At 43.3% G+C, this 10,001-nt stretch overlaps 2 long non-coding RNA genes across 3 annotated transcripts in view; one reads left to right on the top strand and one right to left on the bottom strand.

Moving 5' to 3' along the window:
- Nucleotides 1–1,139: 1,139 nt before the first annotated feature.
- The window catches only part of LOC121021296 (uncharacterized), a 25,434-nt gene continuing 16,572 nt past the window's right edge, over nucleotides 1,140–10,001 (bottom strand). Inside the window, exons 2-4 of one of the 2 annotated variants that reach the window (XR_005786489.1) lie at nucleotides 6,652–6,955; nucleotides 4,436–4,527; nucleotides 1,140–1,459 (exon numbers count right to left, since the gene is read on the bottom strand). This is a non-coding gene — a long non-coding RNA (uncharacterized LOC121021296). Of the gene's footprint in view, nucleotides 1,460–3,888; nucleotides 3,909–4,435; nucleotides 4,528–6,651; nucleotides 6,956–10,001 lie in introns of those variants that run through there. The other variant, XR_005786490.1, reaches the window with a different exon arrangement.
- Nucleotides 2,164–10,001, top strand: part of LOC121021297 (uncharacterized) — a 13,925-nt gene continuing 6,087 nt past the window's right edge. The window contains exons 1-2 of the long non-coding RNA XR_005786491.1: nucleotides 2,164–2,282; nucleotides 3,020–3,023. This is a non-coding gene — a long non-coding RNA (uncharacterized LOC121021297). The remainder of the gene's footprint in view (nucleotides 2,283–3,019; nucleotides 3,024–10,001) is intronic.

Below are 10,001 nucleotides of genomic sequence, written 5' to 3'. Positions count from 1 at the left end.
AGGGAGGGAGGGAGGGAGGGAGGAAGGGAGGAAGGGAGGAAGGAAGGAAGGAAGGAAGGAAGGAAGGAAGGAAGGAAGGAAGGAAGGAAGGAAGGAAGGAAGGAAGGAGAGAGAGAAAAGAAAAAAATGAAAGAAGAACAGAAAAAAAAAGAAGAGAAAAGAGAAGAAAAGCCAAGCCAAGCCAAGCCAAGCCAAGCCAAGCCAAGCCAAGCCAAGAGAAGAAAAGAAAAAGAAAACCAAGGCAAGTATTTGGAAAAATCTTAAAACCTATATCCCAAATATCTCTTGGGGGGAAAAAAAATGGATCCCGATTTACATGTCAGACCTAAACCTGTAAATGTCTTAGAAGAAAACTTGGGGAAATGCTTCATGCCATTGCATTTGCCAGGGATTCTTGGACTGACACCAAAAGCACAGAAGGGAAAAAAAAAAAATTAGCTTGACTTCATGAAAATTGAATATGTTGTGCATCAGAGAATACCATTAAGGGAGTGAAAAGGCAAGTGATAGAACAGAAGAAAGTATGGTGAAATTACGTATCATAAGATATTAACATCCACAACTTATAGGCAGTTCCTAAAGCACAAGAACAAAATAACAACCCAATTTAAAGATGGGCAAAAGACCTGAATCGACATGTCTCCAGAGCTGACCAACACATCGCCAATAAGCACATAAGAGATGCACACTATCACTAATCATTACAGAAAGCAAACAAAACCACAGAGTAAGACACCATCTCACACCATTACGATGGCTCTTATTAAACAAACAGAAAACAACAAATATTGGCAAGGCTGTGGCCTAATGGGATCTATTCTGGAGAACGTTCCTTGAGCACTTGAAAGAAGGTGTGTTCTGCTGCTTTGGGATGGAATGTTCTGTATATAGCTTTTAAGTCTGCCTGTTCTATTGTGTTGTTTAAGGTCAATATTCCCTTACTGATTTTCTGTCTGGATGATTGGTCCATCGATGTAAATAGGGTATGAAAGCCCCCTACTGTCATTGTATACTTATCTATTTCTCCCTTCAGGTCTGTTAATGTTTGTGTTCTGTATGTGGGCGCTCCTATGTTGGGTCCATAGATACACAAACATGTTATGTCCTTTGCTGGACTGACGGATTTTTCATTATGATACGCCCTTCTTTGTTCTTACACAGTTTTTATTTGTAAGGTTATTTTGTCTGATGTGACCGTAGGTACCCCAGCTTTGTTTTGGTTTTCATAAGCATGGGATGTGTTTTCCCGTACCTTCACTTGTGCTCTGTGTGCATCCTTCCATCTTAAGTCATTCTCTCACAGGCAGCATAGAGATGACTGTTGTTTTCCAAGTCCATTCAATCACTATGTTTTTTTGATTAAACAGTTTAGTCCTTTTACACTTGGAGTAGTTATGGATAGGTCTGTACTCGCTGCCGGCTGTTTTGTAGTTACTCTGTTTCTTTTCTTCTTCTCCAGCTCTCTGGGGTTTGATGAGTTTCTTAAGTGGTATGCTTACATTCCTTTCTCAACGTCTTTTGGTTATCTACCACAGATTTTTGTCTTGTGATTACCAAGAGGCTCCCGCGTAACATCGTGCGTGCGTGCGTGTGTGTGTGTCTATTTTGTGTTGCAACAACTTAAGTTAGGATGCATTCTAAAGCTCTACATTTTAATTCTTTGCTCATGTTTCGGGATGTTATGGCACATTCAAAGAAAAACCTTCTATCGTGTGTATTCTCTCCGTGATTATTGTAGTCATGGTTAGTTTTACCACTTTTCCCTTTTAACTTTCAAACGAGGTTTAAAGTGATGAAGCCCCTGCCTTTATAGCCTTTCACCGTGAGCAGTATGATTTATACTTCCACGTTGTATTGCTGATTGGTGTCCTTTCTTTCCAGTTTGAAGGACTTCCTTTTACAGTTTTAGATTTCACGTCTCCAGGATATTCTTTACGTGTCCTTCAATTCTGAATAATAGCGTTAGCCTGGTGGGTATTCTTAGTTAGTCACAAGTGTTTTGTTCGTTTCCTTTCAGAACTTTGAGTATATCATGTCACTGACTCTGGCCTGCAGAGTTTCTGCTGAAATACCTGCTGATAGGCTAACAGGGTTGGTTCCCTTGTATGTAAATTGGGTTGGTTTGGTTTTGGTTTTGGTTTTGTTCCCTTGCTGCTTTATAATAATCTTTGTCTTCAACTTTTAACGTTTTAAGTACAGTGTGTCTCAGTGTGGATGTCTTTGGGTTCATAATATTTGGAACTGTGTGCTTCCTGAATCTCAAGGTCTGTTTCCTTCCCCGGGTTAGGGAGGTTTTCAGCTATTGTTTTAAGTAAATTTTCTTCCTCTTTCTCTCTTGGCTCTCCACTTGATGTTGTCCTGTAAGTCCCTTTAGCTATCTTCACTTTTTTCCCATTTTCTTTTTGCTCTCTGATGGTGAGCTCCACTGCTTTTGCTACAAAGTTTACCGACCCTTTCTTCTACCTCACTTGGTCTGCTGTTGAAACTCTCTGGTGTATTTTTCAGTTCAGTTAATTGTATTCCACTGCTCGACCACTTCTCTTTGGCTTTTTTTCTTTTTTCTTTTCTTTTGTATTTTCGATCTCTTTGTTAAAGTGCTCACTGTTCTCATCCATGCTTCTCTCAGGTTTGGTGAGCACCTTCATGACCACCACTTGGGACACTTAACAGAAAAATTACCTATTCTGTTTCATTAAGGCTTGGTTGGTTGGTTGGTTGGTTGGTTGGTTTTCCCGAGGTTGTATCTTGGTGTTTCTGTTGGAACACATTCCACTGTTTCTTCATTTTTCTGGACTCTCTGTGTCTGTTTCTATGCAACAGTTGAAGCAGTCACCCCTCCCAGTTTTGAGGGGATGCCTTGGGTAAGAGGAACCGTGGAGTTCAGCAATGCCCTAGGTCTTGGTTGTCTCTCAAACCTTCAGGATTGTCAATGGCCTATTTTGCCCTTCATAGACACACATGTTCAGTGTGCCAAGGCCCGTTGGGGTCCCAATGTAGGCGGATCTCAGTGAGCACTGAGATCTGTACTAGTTGGAGTACAGCCCCAGGTTAACACATTTTAAAATACGCAAATATATGGAGTTCTGTAGGACCAGAAGCAGAAGCAGAAGCTTCCATCTGGCTGTTTCCCAGAGCAGATGTGTAGCTCTTGCCTTTCCTGACGTGGCAATCCCCAACAACTCTGATTGCTGCCATCTTTGCATCTGGACCGTTTGTAGGCCATTCAGAGACGCTCTAGGCCATTCCTGAAAATTCTCCACAATTTTCAGAAGGTGCCAGGTCGCTAAGTGGGGTATACTTGTGCCACCTGGAGCGGTAGTAAGTACAACTGTTCCAGCTCTATACTTAGACTCAGTTATTCAGAAAAGAGTAATGTGTATGCTACGGAGCAGATGCTTTCAAACAGATGTGAATGGACAAAATTCATCACTGGTAATTCACACAGACACTTCACAACCCACGAGAATTTCCGCATTTACCTTGGAACCAACAATTCTAAAACATTCCTGCCACGATTCTTCAAAATGTCCTATCTCATTCTTCACTTTTTTTTTTTTTTTTTAACATGTATGTATTATTGAGAGACAGACAGAGACAGAGACAGAGCATGAGCATGGGAGGGACAGAGAGAGGGGGAGACATAGAACCCGAACCAGACTCCAGGCTCTGAGCTGTCAGCACAGAGCCCGACGCGGGGCTCGAACCCACGAACCGTGAGATCATGACCTGAGCCGAAGTCAGACGCCCAACCGACTGAGCCACCCAGGTGCACCCCCCCCCCTGCATTCTTCACTTTTAAAATGATGGCAGGGTTTCCTTGTTGAGAATGTTTCCATATACCCAAGGTGAATGCTACTTGCAATAACATGGGCCACAGACCAGAACAAACTCTTCATACAAGTCAGTTTCTTTGGAAGATGCAAAAAAAAAAATAGATAATTAAAAAAATAAATAAAAATAAAAACACAGTGCCTGGCATATAGTGGATGCTAAGGAAATATTTTCCTGAGAAATAGTACTGTTTTACTACACTACTTCACAAAACTCACAACTTCAGTCAAATGGTTAAACACTTTTGAATCTAACCGTGTTTCATGTCTACAATTTCTTGATCTACATATAGAAAATCATATCCTCACAACTGTCAGGCATCTAAACGTATGATGGAAATGCTGACCTAGGAATGCCAGAGCTGACTGAGTTTTAGGAAAGCTATTCCACATCCCAGAAACTAGTAAAATGCTGTATATAAGCATACCATAAAATGAGGCCATACAATCAACCTACGTCTCAAGAAATTAGATTCTTACCCTCAGTTTTGTAATGAAAAACAACTTTACATTTAAAACCATATCAAAATCATATCTCAAAAGCTTATCTGGCACATGCACCTTTCGTTATATTTTATACGGGCTTTGCACCCTATAATACTCACAAGATCAGCATATGTCTTACAGAGAGCTGCCAGCTTCTCCTCTGGAGTTGAAAGAGTGTTTAAGGCGTGCATCAATAGTAACACTTCTTTTCCTGATGGTCCATAAAGGAAAGGAGAAAAAAAAAAAAGTACCAGAAGGATAAAATTAGTCAATTCTACATAAAAATTATGTTCAGCTATCCAGATTATGATTTAAGGGGACATTAGATATAGGCTCACCAGTAAATCAGTGAAACTATTTTCAAATTCTTAATTAGAAGGGGTCAGCCTCCTCCCTGCCCCACATCGCTTCACTTAACAACTAACACTACTCGTGGTCAGCTATTTGGCAGTGACACTGTGAGAACACCACTGAATGAAAGTGTAAATACTCTAACTTAGCCACTGGTTCCAAATTAAGACATTTTACAAAGGGTAGGAATGTCTTCAAATGCTTTCTGCTAGCCAAGTACAAGTATTCAAGGAAGTTTAAGACTACCTAAAGCGCACATAATCCACAGGGACACACACCTTTTCCAGTGACCAATGTGACTTATGACTGTTTCCTGGTGATTTACCAAGGATACTCTGGGTGCTAATCAAGATTAGGGCCAAGAAAAAGAAGTGAAAAAAAACAGCTCTTTCCTTGGGGAGTTTTATAAGGATACTTTAATAACTGTGCCAGGGAAGGGGCGCCTGGGTGGCTCAGTCGGTTGAGCGTCTGACTTCGGCTCAGGTCATGATCTCGCGGTCCGGGAGTTCGAGCCCCGCGTCGGGCTCTGTGCTGACAGCTCAGAGCCTGGAGCCTCCTTGGGATTCTGTGTCTCCCTCTCTCTCTGCCCCTCCCCTGCTCATGCTCTCTCTCTCTCTCTCTCTCTCTCTCTCTCTCTCTCTGTCTGTCAAAAATAAATAAACATTAAAAAAAAAATTTTTTTTTTTTTTTTTAAACAGAGAAGAATAACGGTGCCAGGGAGAAGTGGCAGCTGAGGTAAGTGGGGGCAAGCAAAGGGTGCTTCAAAGTAAGTGATACGCTTCATTCTGTACCCTGCGGGTAGGTACCTTTTTCTTTTCTGAATTGTTCCCTCTTGTATGTAGGACGTTTCATTTTAAAAATCTGAAGACAACTTTAATCGTTGTCTTAAATTTAATAACTTAATTTAAATAACTCTAATATTTTACAAACAACTATGCATGGGAAAGAGGAGGAGGAACAGGCTGACTTCAAAAAATACTCCGCTATGATGGCACACACAATTTTAGTAGTGAAACCATTTCTCAGTCTGTTCAAGGACAAATACAGAGGGAATACAATTACCGAATGTGTAAGAAGTAACAGTCCATGTAAACTCTAATTTTATGAAGGTTTTAAACTGTAACCATTTAAAGCTATTTAACAATTTTAACCTGAAGCTATAATTTACACACATTGGTGGAGTGATGGGTTCTGAAGATAGCTGTCTTGTTGGCGAGGAATTTTAAATCCTTCTCACATTCCTGTAATGTTAAAGTCCTACAGCGTGCTCAAAAGCGGATTTTTTAAAAATTCCAAGTTGTAGTCAGGTACAGAACTCATGCAAATCAAACCACGTAAACGTTACGTACAGTAGGAATTTTAAAAATTGAGAAGCAACCCGTAAGGCCAAGGAGGCGTTTTAGATTTTATTCCTCAAATGTAACATACCACATTCTAAGCCCTAACCTGTCAAACTAACAGAGCAGGAGGGAGAAAACACACCCTGAAAAGCATTCTTGTTAGCCTGCTTTCTAAGCCACAGAAAACATCTACCGTTTCCAAATTTTAGTGAATAGTCTTTTAAATAAACTGAGCAGATACAGAGTTCTCGCAGTAATTATTGGTCAGATTTCCACTCCACTCCACTCCACTCCACTCCACTCCACTCCACTCCACTCCACTCTCCATTTATTTAAAGGGTTAAATGCAGGGCAAAACAACAGCACTTCTGCCCAAAGGCCACACACTTTTTCCCCCCAAAAACAATTCTTGATTATTCGCAGAGAAATAATGTGATTCCTATGACCAGGCTTCCTACCTCGTCATATTCTCATCCTGATTATAACTGCCAACCTGTTCCAAGAAAACAGAGGTGTGTTTTCACCTAACCACATCTTAAGACAGACTTAAAACAGACTACGTTCTGTCATTACCTGTGCTGCAGAAAGGCTAGGTAAAATGAGTAGCATGTGAAAATGTCCAAGCACTGAGCAGAAATTATTACCTAAGGTTCTTCCTTTGTTCCTGTTGCACTGTGAATCTTGCTGATCATCAGAAGGATCTTTTCCACCATCTGGCCCAGGAGGCTCCATTCTTGACTCTTGCGTGCAGTACACTGGGTTCACCAAGTTCCTGTTCTTTCTTATCAAGTTACTGTCTTCATCCTCTTGCAAGGAATGCCTGCTACTTGCGCCAGCACAATTTGAGTCTTGGTGCTGAAGAGTATCGTTCGATTGAGAGTCACACAACCTATCTGCTTTCACCCCTAGCCTGCAAATTCTAGATTCATCCATTGTGCCACTCACAAGCTAGAAAGAATGAAGAGGGGGAAAAAAACTTTTTTAAAAGGACCATGGAAGGGGCTAAATCAATTGTAACGAAGGAAGGGGAACTATGCAGTGCGTAAGAATAAAGTGTTCCATCCTACATTGCTCATGTCTAAACATACTGTGTACTTTTCGTATGTGGTACAATCAGTGAGCCCATCATCATTTCACACTTTCCCCGCCCCCCCCCCTCCTTTCACAGTTGTTTGCAAAATAGCAATGCCATTTAGAATCAAAGGAGGCAAAGAGTTGGGGAGGACTACCATAATGGTAGAATAGAAAACCCCAAGGCTCTGTCCCTCCAGCAAGTAACATGCTGGCAGAATCCACCAGAATCAACTTCTGCAGAACTCTGGGACCTTCTCAAAACTTACAACACAAACACAAAATAAAACCTATAACCCAAACGGAAGGCTGAGCGAATGAAAAAGCAGCTGTCTTGCAGCAGGGCAGAGCACTGTGGGATTTTAAACTTCCCACCAACCATTCCCTATACCCTACGTCAACAGTGACCACGGAGGCAGCAGCCCACACTCTTAGTGCCAGAGGGAACAACGCAGACATTATTTTCAAAGGATCGTGGTCCCAGCCAACCTTACTGGCAGGTCTCTGAGAACCGTGTACGTAAGTTTGCCTCTGTTTTACTTTGGGGAGAGCTGTCCCAAGACTGAGGTAGCTTCCCAGGATGCTCTGGATACAAACGTCCCAGCCACAAGTATTAACGTCAGCGGCTGGGTGTTATGGAACAACAATCAGGAAAAAGGAAGCGAGAGAGAGAGAAAAGCTAGAGGAGAGAGAAACTGGGAAATGAGATGATGATATAGGCTTTTTAAAAGTTCTGGCATCCGTCTGGCCTTCATGTAGAAGTGAAAGCTAACGTGTGAAAGCAAAGTTATCAACAGCCTGGCTACGCTGTTCACAAGCAAGTGGAAACATGTCTTGTGTACTGATGTGGGGCCACCCTCTCCCTCTTCATGTCCTCTGATTTCTTCCTGTGTACCCTGACTTTAGCCACCTTAAGGAGGAGGATGGCTAGGGTCGGGAGTAAGGATTCCCCACCCCCCCCAATGGAAGCCAAAGGCCATCCGCATGCATCCCAGCATGCTGGTGTACCGTGGACAACAGAGGGACTCAAACTTTTACGTCTCTGTTTGGAAACAGCTACTGAAGTCACTGCCCCCATCTGAGTCTGTTCCACTGATGGCATTTGGGGCACACTTCACAGATCAAGGAAGTGAGACAATCAGCCATGGGCTTATTCAACGTACTGTTACTGCGCTGCCCTAATCTGAATGTATGCTTCAGATTACTCTACAAATACATGTATACATCGGATATAAAGTGTAATATGCTGCCAGTGGGGATTCTGTCATTTGGGAAACCCACAAATAAGTGCTTCTGGGGTCCACAAATCCTAATGACGCCGTTATGTTACAAGTCTCTGTGATAAGGCAAGCAATGGGCAAGCCTACCCTACCTCACGTACCCGGTGGATCCTTTTGAAAAGCACCAATTATCTTGTCCCTGGGCTCCTGCAAACGCTGAAGACTTATTATTCCAGGATGCTCTCCTGACTCTCTGGCCTGATATTCTCCTTTCGGGGTGGGTGAACTCAGTTTTTAAGACTAACAATGTAGGAAAAGCCCAACAGGTTTCATGTAACAAACTGAAATGGCCGACTCGAGGACTTAGTCGGCCAAGTCCCACCTCTACTTTACACAAAGAAGTGTTTGTTGTCATTCTGGGCGTCTGTTGCCTAAAGCAAAGCCACTGGCCCAGTGGGATTCAGAGGGGCTCTCCGAATTCCTGTTTCCTCTCCAAATCTCCAGTTTACCCGGTGACCTGGTTACAATGAAACCGAATGGCCGCAGCTGGCTGTGCTCGCTGTTTTGCCTCAGCACAAATTATGAAGAACCAAGAATGGACATGGCTGCTGCGTTAGGTGGAGTGAATTCAAGGTAACTCCTACTGCTCTGCTGCTCTGGCCTATACCTTATCTCTCCCCGATAAGACTTGTTACGGCTCACTATTTGGTCTCCAACTTAGAGAAAAAAGACAGACTGGTAGATTAAGGACCTCCTCTTTAGCACCACGAAATGGGGAAATCAACCAAACCCACTAAATGAATCATCTGGGTTATTCACGTAGATGCGCATGGTGAGAGTGAAAGCAAGCTGCGGATCAAGCCTGCACCACCCAGACTGCCGCCTTTGCTACAGGCTGAATTACGCTCACTGACTGCACAGATCATGGCAACATGTACACCACCATCGTAGACTGGGCACAAAGTAAAACATTCTGTTTCTGGTGCAGACGTTACCACCGTATGCTAGGCTTGTGACACAGGCTGAGAGTTGACCCAGTTGTCTCCTCATTGGGAAGGCCACAGCACACAGGGCACTGAGTGTACCTCCTGCTGGAAGTTTGAGTACCGCGGACCTTTGAACTATTGCCAGGGCTACTGGTCTCGGGTACCCCACGGCTACCTCCTTTTCAGGCTGTGGGGTCGCCACTCCACTCTGATCAGCTGACTCTCACCACAGCAACGAAGCCCTTGCCCTAATCGATCCTGTGATCACCTCCTACAGATGACCTGTGATCTGAAAGTGGCACACCTCTTATCAAAGACCCACTAAGAATGCAGCGACAGTCCAGGTACCCCCTTGTACCACCCATGTTCCCCCATCATCCATAGGCACGTAGTATTACTGGCAGTTAGGACTGCCCCTCAAAAGCCATCTCAACAAGATTCCCAACAGGTGCCAGGGTAGCTCAGTCCGTGAAGCCTCCAACTCCTGGTCTCAGCGCAGGTCTTCTTCATCTCAGGGACATGAGTGCAAGCCCCACAATGGGCTCCATGCTGGGTTCCTAATATTACCTCCCCACCTTGTCCTTATCTACACTCCTTGGAAATGCGAGTTGGGCCAGTGAATGCAGCTGCCCCCAGAAAGGGATCATCCCCTCTGTCTCCTCCCGGGTAATCATCATCATCATCATCATCATCATCATCATCATCATCATCATCATC

The sequence above is a fragment of the Herpailurus yagouaroundi genome, unplaced genomic scaffold (assembly GCF_014898765.1).
Source record: "Herpailurus yagouaroundi ecotype Mexico unplaced genomic scaffold, PumYag 291, whole genome shotgun sequence".
Lineage (NCBI taxonomy): Eukaryota > Metazoa > Chordata > Mammalia > Carnivora > Felidae > Herpailurus > Herpailurus yagouaroundi.
Note: the sequence above shows the minus strand (reverse complement) of the source record. Positions and strands in the feature narration are given on the sequence as shown.